Raw genomic sequence first — 22,600 nt, forward strand, 5'->3', positions numbered from 1 at the left:
CGTTAAAGTGAGCGTGAACTGAATGAGGAGACACTGCCTTCTGTAGAGCGGTGGTTCTCTAAGTCTATTCATTAACTCACTCTTTGCAAAGAGTGTTCAAGTCAGAGTGGTAACTAACCAGAGGAGTTCCGAGCCACCTGACTGGGAAACGCTTTTGCTCCACTGAGACAGCAGTCATGGTAGGAGAGGCCAATCTCCTCCAGCGCTGCTCATCTCAGCGCCCAGGACCGAGAGGTTGGACTCACAAGCCAAGAGGTGGTTTGCTCATTTAGGGTGTAGGAGCCAGAGGCTACTGGCCTCGGGCACTGAGTTTGGAAGCTTTACTCTGGAAGCAAACCACCGGTCCCCGTGGCAGCTGGCAGCTTCTGTCGTTTTCAGCGTTGACAACAGTGGGTGGTAGGAGCGCGCAGTGCGAGGCGTCATCTAGTACGGGACTTCTCATACAGGTCTTGGGGAGACCAAGGGCCTACACTGTCATACTTCAGCTCCTGACAGAGGCAAGTATTACGGCTCTCAGCTGGGGAGTTGATCTCCTCAGCCACCATTGGCAGGCGCTGGTATTACAGCTCTTAGGGGGCCAGGGTAGCTGAGGTACTTCTGCTGTTCTGGAATCTTTCGGTAACCGGTAACCGCGGCACAGTTTCTCTTATTCAGCTCTTTACACTCTTCATCACCCCTGCTTTCTGTTGGCCCAGCCCCCCCCCCCCCCCCCCCCCCCCCTTTTTTTTCCCCCCCCCCCCCCCCCCCCCCCCGAGATGCTTCTGGGTCCCTCTTGTCGCTATTGCCGCTGTTGCTGCTGCCACCTTCACTTCTGCCACTGTTACCAGCTCAGTCTGATCAACCAATAAAGACCAAAAAAATCGGTTAAAAAAATCTGGGGGAAGCTTTTATTACGACTAGTGTTGTAACAGCAGAGGCAAAGCAGAAAGCTCCCTTCTCATGTCTTAAACGTGCCAGACGGCCTGTTTCCAGCCACAAAGGCGGTGTGATAAAGGCATAGGCCACCATATAAACGAAGGGCCCCACTTTCATCAATCACGGCAGTTTGTACTGCTCAGGAAGGACTGTTTCGTACCAATCGTAGGTCTTCTGCGAGGCCACCGGGGCAAATGCTTCTCCTCTGATCTGGCCTGATGAAAATGGCTGCAAGGTTATCTTCAGACAGATCTGTGTGATTCTTCCTACTGAAAAAACAAAGGTGGGCCTGAGAGATTTATGAGTCAACGTATTTGTTCATTTTTTTTTTTTAACCTTTAAAAAAAACTATTGGGTAGAGAATATAGACAACTTTTTTTCTCTCTCAAAGTTGTGTGTGCATTAAGTTTTAGTCTGAATGCACTTATTTTTTTCTGCTATTTTCTCATTAAACTTGTCACTTACTTGCCTAAATTTTGCCCAAGTATTCATTTTGCAGATGTTCTCACTTATTCGTTGAAGCCAGATGGGGCATACATTTTAAACAAGTAAGCACAAAATAGGACAAAAGATCACTACCCAGGTTAGTTTTTATCATAAAAATGATTCTTACAAGCATATAAATCTATGTAATTTTGAGACAAAAAAATCATCTGCTTTTAATCAAAAGATCACATTAATTTTATAACATGTTAATCTGCGGAAATTCATCTCATAGAGATAAATAATGAAACTATCTAAATATGTAGAACTCTGATGGTCCTCTTGCTTGTGCCAGGTTTTTTTTTTTTTTTTTAAATTGCAATGAAGCACACTTAACTGAGTTGGATTTTTAAAGTCTGGAAGCAGCAGATTTCCCCAGAGTTGTATCAGATATCAGAATCAAGGGTTATTAACATTACAAAGAGCACCACCGTCCTACAGTGCCCCCTTATCATTTTGAGCAGCTGCCTCTAGGCAACACATTTAACCTTGGGAAATGTGATAGAAATTGTGCATAGTCAAAACTGCAGTAGATTCCCTCAACTGGGATCTACTGTAAAGTGTTATTTAGCTGCAACACAACAGAAAGATGAAACCCTTATCACTTGATGTTTATCGTTTCCATTCTAACTCCCTCAATACCGTTACATTACTTAAAAACAGCAATATTCCATTTGCTGGCAGGACATTGTTTTCCCTACTGAGAATGTCATTACAAGGAAAGGCCCCTGGAAAAGGAGTGTTAAATATTTAAATATAGGAGCACATATCATTCACTCTAGGTATCTTAGGGCAAGACGCACAAGGTGAATTTTGTTTTTTAAACTTAGGTTTGGTTTCTATTTTGGCTTTTTATGTTATTACTGGCTAAGATTAGAAATCATCTAGAAATAGGCGTATGCCTTTATAAAAGCAAAGTTGTCAAAATGTTTTGAGAAACTTAAGACCTTTCATAGCTTTGGTCCAATAATTTGGGTCATGGGATTTAGTTTTAGATACTGTTACAGATGTGGATGAGGGTTGAGAGGCTATCTAATGTTACTTCTAGATTCTTGTGTCATAAAATAAGGAGTCCGATTAGAGAGGTAGAAAGAGGTGAGGTTTCTTAAGAAAGAGAGCAGGTCTTAGAAAGGAAGAAAGCAAGAGAGTAGGGAAAGGATAGAAGCTCATTGATATCAAGGCCAGAGCTCTCACCTTAAAGGGGACAAGAGGCTGTTTATTCTAGAGCTGTTTTGAGGGACCATGGTCTGGGAATACAGATTTTGGTTACCCCAAATGTTCTAAAGCACAAGTAGTTTTATGAATTTTTCATATTATTACAGAACAAGGAACGTTATAAATCAAGGCAAGTTTAAAATCCATTGATGGGCACACCAAAGAGGAGGTACAATGAAATGAAAAGTGTTATTACATATGCTCAAGATGTTGATTTTTTAGCTTCTGGATTGGCAAAAACTAGTGTTCTTCTAAGTTCATAGATTCTAAAAGTTTTTTTTTTTTTTTTTTGTCTGTTGTCATAAATGTTAGTTTTGATACAGAGTGGAGCAAAGATTGGCTGTTTCAGAAGATTAACACTAGCCCAAGGTAATTAATTGGCCTTTGAACCTGCAAAATTCCAATCTCTGCCCAGTGTTGAAATTCCGAATTGGTCACCACTCCCTGCAGATACAGAATCCTTCTAGGATTTTTATTTTAATTTTTATTCACTGCCAGACACAGCTTCTTTTTTAAGAATTGTTGTTCACAAGGCTCACAAAATTATGAACCTTTATGGATCATTTATCTAGGACCTATGCTCTTACACATTTGCATATTATGGATTTTTTCTATTGTATGCTTTGTCCCTCTCAAGCTTCTGCCTGGAGATTTCCAGTTTTCCCCTCTTTTCCTGATTTCCTGCCACCTCTGTCTCTCTTACTGCAGTACTCCTGCACCCACAGCTGTGGTCTCAGAAATCTTTCCGTGGGACAGCCTTCTAATGTTTGCCAGGCTGATAAAGGGTGTGTAGTTCCCGCTTAAGAGAGACCGTAAAACTCCGTATGGTGTTTAGTTTTCATTGTCAACTTGGCATAAAGCTGAATCAAGTGCACAAAGCACCTCAATAAGGGATTGTCTAAATCAGCTTGTTTTCTGGGTATGTCTGTGGGTGATCCTGTTGGTTAAGTTAATTGAGGCGGTAAGATCTGCTCGCCCTAAGTGCAGCTTTCTCTGCGAAGAGGATTGAAGACTGCATATGAGCGAAGAAAGCATGCCGAGTGAAGAAAGCATGTCGAGCATGAACATACATGCGTTAACTCATTGACCTTATCTTGATTGTAGAAGCAATGTGACCAACTCCTTCAAGTTCCTGACTGCCCTGCAAGAATGCACTGTAATTTGGAATTATGAGCTAAATAAAACCTTTCTTCCGTAAGTTGTTTTTATTGGGATGTTTTATCACAGTGAGTAGAACCACAATTAAGACACACACACATTCTAGTTTGTCCTTTGATTGGATAAGTTTTTGATCCCCTATTGTATGAATTATATAGAATATCTGCATCACAAAACATTTTGCTTGAAAGCGCTGTATTCTAGGAGACACGAAGTTTACAAGCAAATTAAAGCTGCAAGGTCTAAGTAAGCATCACAACTGATGACTCCAGAAAGATCAAGAGACAAGAAAGCCATGACTATGATTCTCCACAAGAGTTAGTTTTTCATAGCTTCCTCCCAAGAGTAAGATACTTTGGATTGCAGAGAAATGAACAACAGAAACCATACTGGTAGTTATATGTGGAGAATGTTTGAGAATAAAAAGAACAATTTATAGAAGGAATGTAATGGTGGAGTAGGTTAAGAAGGAAGCAGAATATCACCTCTAAATGAAATGTCATTATCACATGCCTCTCCTCAAAGCTCAGGGATCGCTGAAGAAGAGGAAGAGAAAAGATTTTAAGAGTCAGACATGGTGGATGACTCCAAGAAAACATTTTTTCTTCTTTTTTTAAAAAAAATCATTAATTAATCAATTTATTTATTACAATTTATTCACTTTGTATCCCCACTGCAGCCCCCTCCCTCATCTCCCCTCAGTCTCACCCTCCCTCCCTCTTTTCCCCCATGCCCTTTTCCTAGTCCCCTGATAGGGCAGGATCTCTTCCCCTTCTATCTGACCCTAGCCTATCAGGTCTCATCAAGGCTGGCTGCATTATCTTCTTCTGTGGCCTGGCAAGGCTGTATCCCCCAGGGGAAGGTCATTGAAGAGCCAGCCACTGAGTTCATGTCAGAGACAGTCCTTGTATCCCTTTCTAGGGAACCTACTTGGAAACTGAGCAGCCTATGGGCTTCCTCTGAACAGAGGGTCTAGGTCTTCTCCATTCATGGTCCTTGATTGAAGTGTCATCTCTGCAGGCCCCCCCTGGGCCCAGGTTTTTTGGCTCTGTTGTTCTCCTTGTGGAGTTCCTATCCCCTCCAGGTCTTTCTATCTCCCTCTTTCTAAAGAAGCTAAACAACAAGGAGGACCCTAGGGAAGATGCTTAATCCTCATTCAGAAGGGCAAACAGGATAGACGTTGGAAGTAGAAGAAGACAAGGAACAGGACAGGAGCCTTCCAGAAAGGGCCTCTGAAAGACTCTACCCACCAGTGTTTCGAAGGAGATACTGAGACTCATAGCCAGACTTTGGGCAGAGTGCCGGAAACTTTATGGAACATTTTTCTTTTTTAAAGACACGATAGGGCTGATGCGCAAATAAATTCGGAGAGGTTGTGACAGCAAAGGACCCGCACAGATTCCAGCTAGACAAGACCTCGGCACAGAGAAAGGGAAGTAGGCATTGCTTGGAGAGGGAAAACCAGTTTCTTTTTTCAGTGGAGCAACACTGGGTATACAAACTACACTCCTGACTAGGCCCCATGCGCGGAAGTCAGAATTGAAATACATCCCCACAAGGGTGATTTTCTCTAAATATTCACGTAAAACGGTACCTTGCCTCCTCCTTCAGCACCGCAGCAGCTGCCACACAACACAGCCCCTTCTCCACTGCACATACGGTAAACTCACTCAGACTGTGGATGCTGTGCATTGTTTGAATTGTATTCCTGTAACTTCCCTCATGCAAAAGAAATTTAACATAAACTTTTTTTGACAAACACACATACACATCCATCATTCTATTTACATTAAAACAATGATAAATATCTCACATTTATTATTTGTATTTAAGAATATTCTGGGAAAGAAATCAATAGCAATTAACCTAATAAAAAGATTTTCAAAATGTTCATTGCTTAGAAGTATTTCGATGAATATAAAATACATTCATTATAGTTTGTATGGTTATATTTTATATAATTTTATCTTGTTATTCTTTAATATTAAGAAATTACATAGAATTTCATTTTTAAAAAATCTGTTTTAGCAGAAAATTCCCATCCAAATCTATGAGGTCAATGGTAAATTTCATAACTTAACAAAAATTTTATCTTGTGACTCCATGGATATGATTTGAAATACATAGCATTTAATGCATTTTAGAGTTTTATGAAACATATTTATAGACCCAATAAAACCATATTCATAGGTTCTCAGAAGTTTTGATTACAGAAGGTTATCAACCTGGATGCCCTTATCAGAGAGCTTAGTGTATCCTTAAAAGACTTAAATTCATGAATGTACCTTAACACATGCATGAATATACCACACACACACACACACACACACACACACACACACACACACACATACGCACACACACTTTAAATTAGGTATGCCCTAAATACAAATTTTAATATATAATTAAAATGTAAAAATAAAATGACCACAAGTTTTGTTGTTCGGTTAGTTTGGGAATTTTAGGGCCAGGTTAAGTTGTGTCCCAGGCTGTGTTAGACACCAAATGACACACAGTTGCATGAAGAGAACTATCACAACACTTGTTACACAATTACATTAAGCCAGAACATGCACAGTAAAACAAAACTGAAAGTTTTCGTCTCTATCTTTGGAGGAAACACGTTGAGTTCTTGGAGACATCAGTAATGATGTATTGTATTTCTGCACTGCAGTGTGTTCTTTTGGGTGTCACATTCTGATCTGTAAGGTCATCAGGTGAGAGGTTGTCCCCTTCCTTCTCTGGAAATGACAGACCTTTGGGTACTTACATAAAAGACATGGCCACAGGGGGCGTTTGATGTACTCATGCATGGGCTTTGCATTGAGAAGCAGGTCTGTCTTCTGTCCCTTGATCTCTGAGGCTTATCAGAAAGATACCTAGGTTAATAGTCTCAGCAAAAGGCATCACAAGTACAGTCACCTGAATCCCTTTTCTCTGACCCTCTTTGTCTTCTTTCTGATCTCTGTTCTTTAGGACCAAGAAGTGTCCAACAGCTTAGTTTGTGCAATTTGAAGTCCTGTTGCTGCTTTTGATGTTTTCTAAGAAAGTCAAGGCCTGACTGTGTAATGAGATATTGACCACGAAGAGCTTGCTCCTCTGGGCATGAGGGAGTAAGGTTCTCCACTATTTTATAAGCTTCAATTAGCCTCTTAAGACAAGAAGTGTAGGCATAAAGATGGAGCAGAGATTGAGGAAATGATCAACCAATGACCCAACTTGAGATCAGGGGGAGCGAGGCAACCCCCTGATACTATTAATGATGCTCTGCTATGCTTGCAGAAGGAACCTAACATAATTGCATTCTGAGAGGCTTCATCCAGAAGCCTTATGGAAACAGATGCAGAGACCCAAAGCCAAACAAAAGGCTGAGCTTGGGCAGTTTTGTGGAAGAGTGGGAGGAAATATAAAGGGATCCAGAGGGGTCAAGGACATCACAAGAAAACCTACAAGGTAATCTAACCTGGGCCATGGGGGCTCACAGAGACTGAACCAGCAACCGAAGAGCATGCATGGGCTGGACCTGGACACCCTACCCATATGTAGCAGATGTGCAGCTTGGCCCCTAACAATAGGAGTAGGGGCTGTCTCTGACTCTGTTGCCTGCCTTTGAATCCATTTCCTCTAGCTGGGCTGCTTTGTCTGGCTCCAGTGGGAGAAGATGCACTTAGTCTGCTGCCACTTGAGGTGCCAGGCTAGGATGGTACCCTTTGGGCACCCTATTCTCTGAGAAGAAGGAAAGGGGTAAAAAGGCAGAGGAGGGCATGAGGGTGGGACTGGGAGAGAGGGAAGGGGATGGGATTAAGTTGTAATGTGATTAAATAAATAAATAAATGAGGAAAGAAGATGATACAATTAAAACAAAAAAGAAATCTGGCAGGGTTTTCTTTTTTTCCTTGAGGCTTTTTGAATACAGTTTTCATCCTTGTGGTGAGACTCTGTATTATCACTTTTCATCTATGGATCCCCGCTAGGGTGATAATTCCAGGCAGTATGTTCCTGACCTGAGAGGACTTGTGCTCCCACCAGATGATGTGGATTTTGATTAAATCATTTAACCCATGTGCCTTTTAGCTTCTTCCTCATGCTCAGGTTTTCTTCCAAGTTAGAGAGCACAGTCATGACTAAGTACAGGTGTTTCCATATAAGACCATAAGGTAAAGCGAGGGGAAGTTACTAGTAAATTGGGGTGAGTCCTCAATGAAGCTTCTTTGTATGACTTAAAGGCTGTGGCTGGAAAGGAACATGGAGCCTAATTGTTCCTGAGGCTTCAGGCATTTGACTTTAGGGGAGTGCTCTTGGTTTAGGAATAGAGAGTGTGTAGGAAACTCTCTTCCTGGTATTTAAAATGGCATGACTTGGTTCCCTCTTCTCTGGTAACTTGGTAAACAGAAAAGTAAAACAAAATAGAAATTGAACACAAACAGGGTTCTCTGGGGTATTATGGGTGTCCCGTAGGCTGGTAGAGGGAGATGAAGACTTGTACACATCAGAGCGTTTCCCTTGAATATTGTCAAGTTGTTCCAGCTGTAAGTTGGTAATGTAGCTTAAGCTCCCATCCTTTGCCAAACTTCTCATCACCCAGCTTTCATTAAGAGCAGATAGTACCATAGAAAATTACAATTATCTTGTTCTTCTTAAGTTTTTGGATTCCTAGGATGAAATTTATTTAAATTCTTGAGGTTCTTGAGGATGTGTTGTAGTGGGGATTCCAAGGAAACTGGAGATGAGAGTTCCGTGGTGATCCTTAGGGGAGAGACAAGACATGAAGGTCCTCTGGAGTTGTGGGGGTGCCCTTATTGTTACCCTCACATGGAATCCTTACATTGGTTTGAGTCACAGTCCTTTTGAGACTGCTACTCCTCTGGTCAGAATTTAAACCAATGGCCTGACTGTCTCTCCCCACAATGTTGGAATGAAGTCCCAGATACAAGCATTTCCTTCACCTTCAACTCCTCTTTCCTAAGGAGTTCTTTTTTTTTTTTTTTTTTTAAAGCCTCCAGTATTAGATTGATAACAACAGCAAGGAGGCTTGTCTCTGTTCTTGAACCTGCCATGACTCTCTGTGGGGAAGGTGTAAGGAGATGAACAAAGGGAGGAAGAGAATGGAGCTGGGTGAGTAAGGTGTTATTAGACAAAAAGGTTTTTGGGGTGTGGTGATACTTGGAAGACCTAGTGGTCAGCACGCAGTGTGGAAATGAGGTGTCAAGTGGCCATTACTGTCTGCACCAGCACCATCATGGCTGACCCCTCGAAGTGAGCAACATTTCATGCGCCTCCTGCCATCTGTAGTCTGTGTTCTCCACATGTCTGCTGCTATCTTTGGTTGGCATCCTGTATGTGGCTGCAGCCCTTTTTGGCCAGCATAGCTTTCCTATGTGCACATGTTCGATTACTGACAGCACACATGTTTCTTACAGTCTGCCTCTGTGCTCATCTTGCTAATATCCACTGCTAGCATCAGCAGATAGATAGACACTATAATGTCAAGGGTGCGCTTGTTGGCCCTTGTATTAAAGCTGGATGTCATTGCTAGCAGGTTGAGGGTGAGGGTCTGATTACTTACCTTAGCCTTATGCTAATCCATGAAAGAGAATGAAATGAAATGGGACTTAATGACACGAGGCTACCATCATTGCTTCCACCAGAGTCTGCCATAAGCGTTTCAAGTGTTTAAGGGTAAGTGAAGTGGGCAGGAAGTAAAGAAATGGATGTGTTGATGAGGTGAGTGAGTATTAGTAGAAAGTAAAAAGGAGAGCACTTTTGATTCCTGCTCTGCTCCTGGCTCCTATTGCAGTAGATCCAGCTGCATGCCTGTGGTCTCTGTTTCTGGGTCTATGATCTCTATGTGCTTTGGGGAAAAAATGAAAGAAAAAAGGGAAAGAAGGATGGAGGGAAGTAAAGAGGAAGGAAAAGGGAGAGAGGAAGAGAAGGAGAGAGGAAAGGGAAGGCCTGGAGAAATGAAGAGAGAGAAAGCAAGAAAGGGAATAAAGAGAGTATCTTGGGCTCCTTTGAGATAAAATTTTTGAGAGCTTAAAGGCATAAATCATCCTTTCTGGCTGGCTGCTCACCTTCTGGGATTTCAAGCATCTCTTGTCCCAGAACAGGGAATTGGGCCAGTTCCACACGTGTAGTGCTTGAAACAGTTTGTTAAGAAAGAAGGACTTCCTAGTAAGGAGGTAGGCTGAAGAGGTGGGAAATTTTAGATCCTTGCTAGGGATGGGTTATGAGACTCACAACCCTTTGTGTACATCATTGCAATAGTGCCCGCTTTCTTCCACACCTGTCACAGGCCTTTCTTCCCAATGTTCTGTCCTTTCCATGTAATCCTTGGTGACAGTGGTGGTACTGGTGGAGGTATGTCTTTTCTCCTTCCCTGGGTTTCTTCATATGCTAATCTCTGAGCACAGTACCATTAATTACGGTGAGAAGTAATGCTGTTTTATGCCATGTTCTGTCATCTCTTCTAATTCTTAGGGGAAACATGAATTCAAGGTTGCCAACAGAAATCTGTGGAGTAGAAAAGCTCAGTAGCTTTTAAGATTTCATGGACAGGAGAACCTCCCCTATCAGCGGTCTTGGGGAGTAGCATGCATGCAGAAAGGGGAGGGATGGTGGGATCGGGAGGGGAGAAGGGAGGGACTTATGGGGGGATACAAAATGAATAAAGTGTAATTAATAAAAATTATAAAAAAAAATAAAAGATTTCATGGACAGGTACCAGTCAAGCCTTCAACTCCTGGAGCTACTGAGAAACAACACTTTGTCCAAAATTGAAGCCTTTGAAATGTTGTTACTGTTATATTAATGAAGATGAAGAATTGAAGAAAAAGTTACAGTCAAAACTGAATCCTTAAAATTATGCAACATCAAATGATATTAACAAAGATTTTATGTTGATGGCATTGGAAAAAATAACTGTTAACATAAATGTTGGATAATATTTATTTAAGCTGCAAGCAACAAAAAGATATACATCAAAATGCCAATAGCATTGTATCTAAGTTGTATAATTATATTAGAATATTGATTTTTATTCTACTTTCTCCTTTATTGTCCAATTATCTTCAATGAGTATATTTTACTGTAGAAATAACAAATACACTTAAAATCTGACATTTAAAAAATATCTGTCAAGGACATTGGATCATATTTTTAAGTTTTTAATTTTTTTTTATTAATCACAGTTTATTCACTTTGTATCCCAGCTGTAGCCTCTTCCTTCATCCCCTCCTAACTCTACCCTTTCTCCCTGTTCTCCTCCCATGCCCCTTTCCCAGTCCCCCTTCTTTCATAAGATTCCCTGCACTCTACCCAATGTTTGGCTATGAGTCTCAGCATCTGGTTTAATATCCTGCTGGGTAGATTCTTTTAGAGGTTCTCTGTGGTAGGTTTCTGTCCTCTTCCCTGTTTTCTCCCTCTTCTGATGTCTATCCTGTTTGACTTTCTGAATGAGGATTGGTCATCTTATCCAGGGTCCTCCTTCTTGTGTACCTTCTTTTTTTTCTTCAAATATATTTTATTTTTATTATTTACAGTTTATTTACATTGTATCCCGAATGTAGCTCCCTCCCTATCCTCTCCCAATTGCACCATCCCTCCCTCTTCTCTTCCAATGCTCCTCCCCCAGTCCACTGATGGGGAGGTCCTCCTCACCTTCCATCTGATCCTAGACTTTCAGGTCTCACCAGGACTGCCTGCATTGTCTTCCTCTGTGGCCTGGCAAGGCTGCTCTCCCATTAAGGGGAGGATGATCAAAGAGCCAGCCACTGAGTTCATGTCAGAGACAGCTCCTGTTCCCCTTACTAGTGTACCCACTTGGACACTGAGCTGCCATGGGCTACATCTGTGCAGGGGTTCTACGTTATCTCCATGCATGGTCCTTGGTTGAATTATCAGTCTCAGAAAACACCCCTGTGTCCAGATTTTTTTTGGTTCTGTTGCTCTCCTTGTGGAGCTCCTGTCCCCTCCAGGTCTTTCTATTTCCCCCTTCTTTCATAAGATTCTCTGAAATCTGCCCAAAGTTTGGCTATGAGTCTCAGCATCTGCTTTGATACCCTGCCGGGGAGAATCTTTCAGAGGCCCTCTGTGGTAGGCTTCTGTCTTGTTCTCTGTTTTCTCCCTCTTAAGATGTCTATCCCCTTTTCCTTTCTGAATGACGATTGAACATCTTACCTAGGTTCCTCCTTCTTAATTAGCTTATTTAGTGTAAAGATTTTAATATGTTTATCCTATATTATATGTCCAATATCCACTTAGAAGTGAGTATATGCTATGTGTGTCTTTCTGCTTCTGGGACACCTCACTCAGGATGATCTTTTCTAGATCCCACCATTTGCCCACAAATTTCATGATTTCCTTTTATTTATTTATTTTTTTTAAATTGCTGAACAGTATTCCATTGCGTAAATGTACCACAATTTCTGAATCCATTCCTAAGTTGGGGGACACCAGGTTGTTTCCAGCTTCTGGCTATTACAAATAAAGCTGCTAAGAACATGGTAAAGCAAATGTCCTTGTTGTAAACTTGAACAGCTTTTGGATATATGCCTAGGAGTGGTATAGCTGGATCTTGAGGAAGCACTATTCCTAATTGTCTGAAAAAGCACCAAATTGATTTCCAAAGTTGTACAAGGTTACATTTCCACCAGCAATGGAGGAGGGTTCCCTTTTCTCCACATCCTGTTCACATGTATTGTCACTTGAGTTTTTGATCTTAAAGATTCATATGGGTGTAAGGTGAAATCTCAGGGTTGTTTTGATTTGCATTTCCCTGATGAGTAAGAATGTTGAGCATTTCTTTAAGTGTTTCTCTGCCATTCGATATTCCTCTATTGAGAATTCTGTTTAGCTCTATGTACCCATTTTTAAATTGGATTACTTGATTGGTTGCTTTTTTAACTTCTTAAGTTCTTTATATATTCTGGATATTTGCCCTCTGTCAGATATAGGGTTGGTGAAGATCCTTTCCAAGTCTCACTTGATGAGAATAAAGTGCCCCTCCTCATCTTTTTGATTAATTTTGGTTGAAAGTCTATTTTAATAAATATTAGCATAGTTACCCCAACTTGTTTTCTGGGTCCATTTGCTTGAAAAACATTTTTCCAGCTCTTTACTCTGAGGTAGTGTTTATCTTTGTTTCAGAGATGGGTTTCTTGCATACAACACAATGTTGGATCCTGTTTCCTTAACCATTCTGTTCGTCTGTCTTTTTATTAGAGAGTTGAGTCCATTGATGTTGATAGATAATAGTGACCAATTAATGTTAGTTCCTTTTATTGTAGAGTTGTAGTGTTTCTATCCTTGTTTTCTTTTAATTTTTTGTTGTGAAGTTATGTACATCCTGTGTTTTCCTGGGTGTAAGTTGATTTCATTAGATTGGAGTTTTTTTTCTAGTATCATAGTTGGGAAAATTTTCTTCTATGGTTTTCTTGAAAATATTTTCTGGACCTTGGAGCCTGGAATCTTTTTGTCTATTCCTATTATTCCTAGATTTCGTCTTTTTGTGCATCCTTGATTTCTTGGATGTTTTATGTTTCCCGATTTTACTTTTTCTTTGAGAGATATATCAGTTTCTGCAATTGTATCTTCAACATCTGAATTCTCTCTTCCATCTCTTGTATTCTGTTGGTGATGCTTAACTTTGAGGTTCCTGATCTTTTCTCCAAGTTCTCCAGTTCCACAGTTTTCTCTGTTTGTGTTTTCTTTATTGATTTTAATTCTGTTTTCATGTCTTGTATCATTTCCTTCATGTTTGAATGTGGATTCCTGTCTTGCCATGATGGCGTCTTTTTATGTTCATTTTTTCTCTATATACCTCTACTTGTTCCTCTATATGTGCCTTTATTTGTTTGGCTGTATTTGCCTCTATTTCTTTGAGAGCTTTGTTTGTTTCCTCTTTATGTGCCTTTAATAACTGGATAAGCATAGATTTGAGATAATTTTCTTGTGTTTCCAATGAATTAAAATATCCATTGATTTTTGGGGTTGCTGGTGAAGCCATGATGTCCTGATTTTTGTTGGATGTATTCTTATGTAGACCCCTACTCATCTGCTTATCTGTCACCTTTGCTGTTTGTTCCTGGAGTGTGTACTTCAGACTGGGTTTGTCTGTCTCTGGTGTCTGGAGCATTCTTCAGGAAGATGAGAGAGGTCTACTGGTTCAAGAGTGGGTGCTCGTGTTTCAGCTGTAGCTAAGGGAGGAATGTCACAGGTACATGTGTGCAAGCACAGGAGTGTGTGTGGAAGTGTGCCTTGAAGGACAGGGTGCTAGAGCGTATAGATGCCTGGGAGGGTGGAGCATAAGAGCAGGTAGGGGTGCTGGTGCTATTCATGGGCACAATGCGCATGTGCAGGTGCCCTGAATGCCTCAGTGGCTTACATGTCTGTCATCCTATTCTCCAGTATTCAGATTTGTCTGGGTTGCACCATCTTGGCTCCAGGAATTGTTTGCCTGGACTCCACTGGGGTACCCACAGATCAGGGGCTTCAATGTTGAGAACGCTGCTCCAAGGATCCCTATGTTGCCCACAGTTGGGGTGTGGGTGTGGGGGTGATCTTATGTGTGGCTGCTAGCATAGAGAGACCCTGGATCTGAGGCTGTTCAAACACTCCCTTTAGGGGTACTCACTGCCTCACAGGTCTAATCAGAAAGTACCTGGTTGTACCCCTGTTCTTTACTCTTAGATTTGGGCTTGAAAGGGCAAATGAAAGTGTCAGAGATCCATCAGCTCAGTGGTTTCCCTGCCTCTGCTGTCTTGGTCACCTATTAGGGAGGCTCATTCTTGGGGCAACCACTCTTCCTCCCCTGAGCAGGGAGGCCCATGCTTGGGGCAAGGGGGAGTGCAGGGGGTTGAATATTCGATACTCTTAGGGCCTGGAGACATCCGTGGGTGAGCTGGATCCATACTGGCCTGCCTCACGGATTGTCCCCGCTCACCCAGGAAGTCATAATGTTGATGCTCTGGCTTCAGCTGACCCCCACCCCTATCAATTTCGGAGTTTTGGATCCTGTGCCCCTTTGATATGGTGTGCGCTGGTCACTGCCATCTTTGACTCCCCTGTTTTTAACTTTTTGAGTTAAAAATCATCTATTTTCTTTTATAGGCCACTTTATAGTCATAAAATAGAGATAATATTGACTTTCATTGACTTTCACCCTCAGCTTAGGTTACTTATCATCAATCATAGACTTTTTTTGATACCGTATCAGTGTACTGGTCTATCTGGAAGCTGAGATAAAGAGAATTTTGCCTCATACCACAAAGAGTTTCCAACTTACAAAATTTTCAGATTATAGACATGTACTGACATCTGATGAACACTACATGTTATATCTAGGGTTAGAAATAGCTTAACATTTTTATCTTAAAGTCATGGCTATTTGTATTTGCTAACTCTCTGCCTACTCAAATAGCTCCATTTGGGTGTGATTGCTCATCTAAATAAATTAAGAAAAAAAACCACCATGTGGTATTTAATTCATAACAAAATTTCTTTTTTTTTGTAATTTAAAATTATTTTTTAATTTATCCACTTTACATTTCAATTGTAGCTCCTCCCCTATCTTCTCCAGGTCCCACCCTTCCTTACTATTTCCCCCATCCCCTCCCCTAATCTTCAGAAAGGGGGAGCTCTCTTTCTGTACCATAAAACACCAGCCTGTCAAGCCTCATCAGGACTGCCTGAAATCTCTTCCTCTGTGTCCTGGCAAGGCCTCGATGCCAGGGGGAAATTATATAGGAACATGCACCAGAGTCTGCATCAGAGACAGCCCCTGCTCCCCTTAGTAGCGAACCCATATGGAGACTGAGCTGCCTATCTGTTCCATCTGAGCAGGTACTGGAGGTCTTCTTAATGCTTGGTTGGTGCATCAGTCTCTGAGACTTCTGGGACCCAAATTTGTTGGCTTTGTTGTTGTAAAGTGGAGTTCTAAAGTGGAGCTCCTGTCCCCTCCAGGTCCTTGTATCCCTTCACTTTTCCATAAGACTCCCAGTGCTCTGTCCAATGATTGGCTGTGAGTTTCAGCCTCTTCTTCAATCACCATGTTGGGTGGTGTCTTTCAGAGGACATCTATGGTATGCTACTGTCCTGTTCCTTCAACTTAACTGCTTCTTGTGTATATTGTTTTTGTCATTCTGAATGAGAATTAAACATCCCCCCTAGGGTCCTCATTAATATTTTACTTCTTTAAGTCTGTGGATTATAGTGTGGTTATTCAGGATTACATGGTAATATCTATTTATAAGTGTGGATATAACATGCGTGTCTTTCTGGGTCTCAGTTACCTCACTAAGGATGATCTTTTCTAGTTCCATACATTAGCCTTCAAATTTTATGATTTCATTGTTTTTAATGGAGGAGTATTGTGTAACTGTACCACAAGGTCTTCATCCATTCTTTTGTTGAAGGACATCTATGTTGTTTCCACATTTTGGCTATTACAAATGAGGCTGCTGTGAACATAGCTGAACAAATATCCTTGTTGTGTGTTAGAGCATTTTTTGGGATATATGCCCAGGAGTGGTATAGCTGGGTCTTGAGGTAGAGCTATTCTCAATTTTCTGAGAAAGCAACAGATTGATTTCCAAAGTTATAACAAAATTTCTATTTTTGCATTCTAACATATGACCTGAGAAATTAAGATGATGCAGCAATTAAGTCAATTTAAAAATTCAGAGTAAACTTTATTCTTGTTCAACTGAGAACTGACAATGAGAGCTATGGCAGTCAGGCAGGCAGAAATTTCTCACCTTGAGGAGCACGTCTCTGGTCTTCAAGTTTAAGACTGAACATGGATTCTATGTACCACCTGGCCTCACACTACAGATCCCAGGTTCTTACTTTCCAGGTCTAATCTTCTCCCTCTCTCTCTGTTTTTTAGCATGGTAATATTTGTCCATGAGAGGCTGTTCTCTTCTCTCTTCTGGCTTTCTATTTTGCCCATGGGATTCTATGGATACAGTATCTTCCCAGGTAGAAGGGTTAAATTTGTCTTTTCTGTTTCAATCTTGTCTCTTCAAGTATGGGCTATATAACAGCAACAGCAACAACAATAAAGATAACTTTTGCATAAAATTAAAGCTTAAAAAACTTATTATTTTTTAAATTTAGGTTGATGCTGTGCAATAGGGCTTGTGGGAGAGGAAAAGTTCTGACCCTATCATCCCAATTCTGTAACACACGACTGGTGAGCGCCCGATGGTGGCTGGGTGCAGCTGAGGAAATGCTTGTATTGTTATCATTAGTGTCAGTCACCTGTAGCTGCTGCCTAGTTTATTTCACAGTAGAAATTTGATTATCCTGTGAACCAATGAGGTTTCGTATTCCTTGTTTTCTCATCTATAACCTCTCTGTCATTTTTCCTTTTCACTGTGATTCCCTCTGTAAAGATCTTTGACAGATGGTCAGCAGTAGGATAGAAAAACATTGAAAACACAAAGGAGAAACAGGATTTCTTAGAAAACCAAGTGGAGAAAATCAGCCAGACATAAGACTCCTTTAAATCAATCAATTTAGGAGGAAGGTTCTATCCAAGCACAACACATTTAAGTTCGCAAGGACCTCTATGTAGGGTTAGATTTTTCAACAACCAACTTTATTTAGAATTTTTAAATGATTTTACCTCCTTTCCAGCCTAATGACCAGAGGTAGGGGAGAAAAAGGTTATTAGGAAGAGGGGGCTGTGGACATTTTTAGATGGAGTTCCTTGGGTCGATTCGACTCTTAGTTGTCTGGATAACATCAGTCCGGTCAACTAGCAAACACCAAACAGCATCTTGAATCAACAGCAGCAGCACAATTCAGTAGAAACAGCAAGACTCTGCGGAGTAGGCACAAGTCAGCAAAAGTGGCAAGACTGAGCCGGCGTGCCATCAGAAGTCCTCTCAGTGTTTCTCTCTGAGAAGTGAAGTGTAGGAAAACAAAGTCCAGTGAAGCAAGGTGAAACTTACAAAGCGTAGTGATGCAAAAACATCGTCTCTGTCCGGGCCTTATTTATCCCTTCCCTGAATCCACACAAAGCTGTTTTTCCACTTGATATGAGACAGCTTCCAGCAAAACATCACATACCCTCTCACATATCTGTTTTCAGCTGACCAAGATCATGCGCCCTCTCATGAGTTTGCTTGTTTGTTTGTTTGTTTGTTTTTTTCAACTGAGGATGAACTAACAATATTTCCACATGCCACATTTGGGACCAAAAAACAAAACCAAACCAAACCAAACAAAACAAAAAAACACACAAAAGAACCCAAAACTTTCACTACTCTTCTAGGTAATGACCATAGTCTATAAATTTTTCTTTTCTTCATATAGGTTAGTTTGATAAGGGGTTTCTGTAAATTGAAAAAAGTTTTAACTCAAAAGGTTACTATGAAGCTCATTTGTATGTTACATGTGAAATACCCTGACAATGTGGTTATGTAAGAATACGTAAAAAATATTTCTTTTCCCCTGTATTTCAAATGGTATCATGGAGAGTGGTTTGGTCTACTCCTGGATCCATGAACTTAGCACAGTCATGGCAACTCTGTGATTCTCATGCTTTGGAGCGAAGTATTACAGAGCAGGATTATGGTTCTTCCAAATGCTCCACCCCCTGCTTCCCTCAACCACTCCGGTAGGCACAAGTTGTGTTTTGGATCTCATTAGGTTCAACATTGCTGTCTACCTTGGGCTACAGTATCTGTTGCAGCTTGGCAGTGTCCGTGCTGGGCACAGCTGTCAGCATCTCTTTGCCTTCATTTCAGAGAATCAGATGCTATTGGCAATAGATCAGAAAGCAAGCGAGACATAATTAGGGCTTTTCTTCAGCAAAGAAGAAATAGAAAGATCATCCTCCAGACCGTCCCTATACCCCAGCTGTTCTGGGGCAGTTTCTCCATTTCACTGATGAAAAAACTCAGATTTTTTCCTTCATTTTTTTCTATTCACATGTCCAAGCTCACAGTGGGGGAAATAGAATTGTCCCATTTTTATTACTTTACTTGCTGTTTTAGCACAATACTGTGCTTGAAGTTAGAGTACAAAGAGACAGCTGTTACACAGAAGGCATATGCCCTGCCTGCTGGGAACACACTCCCCACATCCATCCCTGAGCTACGGACTGTGAATCAACTTATTATCTGTTATCAAAAATAAATGGAAGCAGAAGAATTGTCCTCTTCAGTTTTTCAGTTTACTAATGTTTGGCTCATTAATATCATTTGGAATTGTAACGAGAGAACTGAGAGAAGCTGAAATCTGTCTAAAGGCAAAGAGTAGGATATGACAGGGTTGCAAAAATGAACAAGAAGATCCATAGAGCATGAAGAGGGAATAAATGTAAAATCTTTCAAGCAAGTAGGAAAAATACTAAGATAGGGGCTATAAAATTTATTAATTTACCAATTTAACCATTGGGGTTGTGGTTGTATACTCAATGTGATAAATATTTAATATAAACTCAACTATTCTAACATGTCCTTGGTCCAGGTTCATCGATAAACAAGGGCAGAATGTGTGGTAACACTGTCTATGTTCACCTTCCTCATGGTAATGCTCAGATTTTTATAGAAACTCTACCTTATGCTTACAGCTTTGCTAACAAAGTTGTATTTACACATTATGATACTTTCATGAAATAATTGTTATTAATTTTTTATCTACACATGAACATGCTGTGACTAAGAACATGCAACTAGGTGAGCTGGGGTGGGTAGGTAGGAGGCTCTTCTTTTCTGAAGAATAATGGAGGGGGGATGGAGGAAGGAGGGGGCTGCCACCGGGATATAAAGCGAATAAGTAAATTAATTAATTAGAGAAAGTATATTTTATTTTTTAAACTTAATTTAATTAATTTATTATTATTAGTTACATTTTATTAACTCTGTATCCCAGCTGTATCCTGCTCCCTCATTCCCTCCCAATTTCACCCTCCCTCCCTCATCTCCTCCCTGCCCCTTTCCAAGTCCACTGATAGGGAAGGACCTCCTCCCCATTCATCTGATCCTGTTTTATCAGGTATCTTCAGGACTGACTGCAAAGTCCTCCTCTGTGGCCTAGCAGGACTGCTCCTCCCTTGGGGGGGTGGGGAGGTCAAATAGCCAGCCATTGAGTTCCTGTCAGAAATAGTCCCTGCTCCCCTTACTGTGAGAAACCAATTGGTTACTGAGTTACCATGGGCTACATCTGAGCAGAGGTTCTAGGTTATATCCATACATGGTCCTTGGTGGAGAGTCAGTCTCAGAAAAGACCCTGTGCCCAGATATATTTGGTCCTTGTGGAGCTCCTATCCTTTCCCCATCATATTAACTCCCCTTCAGAAAGTATATTTTAAAGCAACTCACCATATTTATTGGGAGTTGGATCCAAATCTGTGGGTGAGATCCAGGTATATCACCTCTATTTTCCTTCTGGACTCACAGTACTTAACTATACATAGCTCAGGCTCTTGAGCAAATGAGCAATGTTGGGGAACATTAAACTGATACTCTTTAGCCAATGATGAAATCAAGATTTAAACTTTTGAGTTTATTATCTCCAACACAATGTCTATGCTTGCTCTTTTGTCTGTCTATGGAATCCACTTTTTTTTTTCCTGATAGCCAAAGACTCTTCCTGTCTTCCACGGAGATGAGGGAGAATCTTTCAACCTGCCTTAAGGAGTTGAAATACTGTGAAGGGGACAATGCAGGCAGGGTAGGAAATTTGGCATGAAAACTGTTTGGCAGCCCTGAGAAAATAAAATAATTTAAAATGAATAAATGATGATAATTGAAAAATTATCTTCTTGTAGTATGCGGGGGTCTCTGCTGGATAAGACTGGAAGTAGAGGTAGGGAGGGGAATTGTGGTTAAGATGATTAAACCTCATTATAGAAATGTATAAAACTGTCAAACAATAAAAATTCCAGAAGTAAAAGTTTATTGCTGTAAATAAGTAATGATTACTTTCTTGGCTTTTATAATCACTCAGATATTTAATGAATATTATTGTAGTTTCTAAAATGATTTTTCCTAAAATATTTTTATATTCTGTTATTGTGACTTTTTTTTTAAAGAAGAGAGACCAGCTTCTCTCTTTGAAAAACAAACAAACAAACAAACAAACAAACAAACGAACATATATATCAGGTTTTATTTTGTTGAAAATAGATACCAGAGACTTGATAGCCCAGAGACCTAGGGGAACGAGCACAAAAAACAAAGTCAATAAAATGATTCTTAATGATATTCTTCGGTATTCATAGATTGGTGCCTTGTCCAGACAGCATCTGAGAGCCTTCCTCCAGCAGCAGATGGGAGCAGATAGGAGATGCAGAGACCCACAGCCAGACATTATGTGGAGAGAGAGAGTCTAAATTGGAAGTATTTATTGGGTCCTTCTCCTTGGAGATCAGAAAACTCTGTGGGTGAGGGGGAGGAAAGATTATAGCAGTCAGAGGGGAAGGCAACACCAGGAGAACATGGCCCATGGAATCAACTAAACAGAGCTCACATAGGCTCACAGAGACTGACGAGGCAAGCATGGGCCCTGATGGGTCTACACCAGGCTTTTTGTAGATATGCCATGGCTGTTAACCTTGAGTTTTTGTGGGAGTGGGTGTGTCTCTTTTGGTAACCCTTGAGATTCTTTTACTCCTATTGGGTGGCCTTGTCTAGCCTCTATTTGAGGGCTTTTGACTTGTCTTACTGTAACTTGTTTTGTTCTATTTGGTTGTGGTCTCTTGGAGGCCGTGTTTTTTTTTTTTTTTTTTCTGAAGAGGAAATGGAGAGGGAGTGAATCTGGGGTAGAGAGGAGGTATGTGTGAGGGGGCTGGGAGGGCTGGAGGGAAGGGAAACCATGTTTTAGATGTGTTATATGAGAGCAGAACAAGCTCTTCTCTCATTTGCACCTGCTCCCATCTGCTGCTGGAGGAAGGCTCTCTGATGACAACTGGACAAGGCTCCCATCTACGAGTGTAGCAGAATATCATTAGGAATCATTTCACTTCATTTTTTTTTCTTTTCGCCAGTCATGTTTTGTTCTACCATAGGTCTCTGGACTATCCAGCCTCTTGCTCTTCACCATCCAGTCAGTGTAGGGCATGTGGCACTGGTCTAAAGTTAAACCAAACATTTGTTGGCCACAAGACCTGATCCACCATTACCTCAGTGTATCTTGCAGCCAGGACAGGTTGTAGGTGGGAGGTTTTGTGGCTGTGTTGGTGTTCAGGTTTCTTTTTCTACACCCTGCAGAGTATCTTCTCGTACTAAAGAGACTAAAGGGTAAGGGTGAGGGCTCCAAGCCCATTTCAGCTTCTCTATGTTCAGTGAGCTGTATGGAAATTGTCCTTGGCAATGGGACCCAGATGTCAGTTTTCAGAGGACAACATTCTATCCTAGCATTAACCAGGGTTGTTTAGGGATTTCCACCACCACCAACAGTAACAACAAAGAAAATAGATTTTTTCATATAATATCTTGCTCATGGTTTCCTCTTGCTCTGTTCCTTTAAGTTCTTCCTCACCTCCTTTTCCATCTGGATCTGTTCTGTTTCTGTCTCTCATTAGAAAAATAATCGGCTCTTAGGGGATAATAATAAAGTAAGTAAGATAAAGACAAATACATTAGAATGGGACAAAACAAGCAAACGGAAGGGAAAGAGCCCAAGAAATAGATAAGACACAGAGACCCACTTGTTTACACCCAGGAATCCCGTAAAAGCACAAAACCAGAAGCCATGCTATCTCTGCATAGGACCTAAGTGGTAAAAAGACAGTATAGAGATAAAGATGGAGCAGAGATTGAAGGAATGGTCAAGCAATGACTGGCCCAACATGGGACACACCTCATGGGAAAGAGCCAAC

This window comes from Psammomys obesus, unplaced genomic scaffold (genome assembly GCF_907164565.1).
Source record: "Psammomys obesus unplaced genomic scaffold, mPsaObe1.curated_primary_1811, whole genome shotgun sequence".
NCBI lineage: Eukaryota > Metazoa > Chordata > Mammalia > Rodentia > Muridae > Psammomys > Psammomys obesus.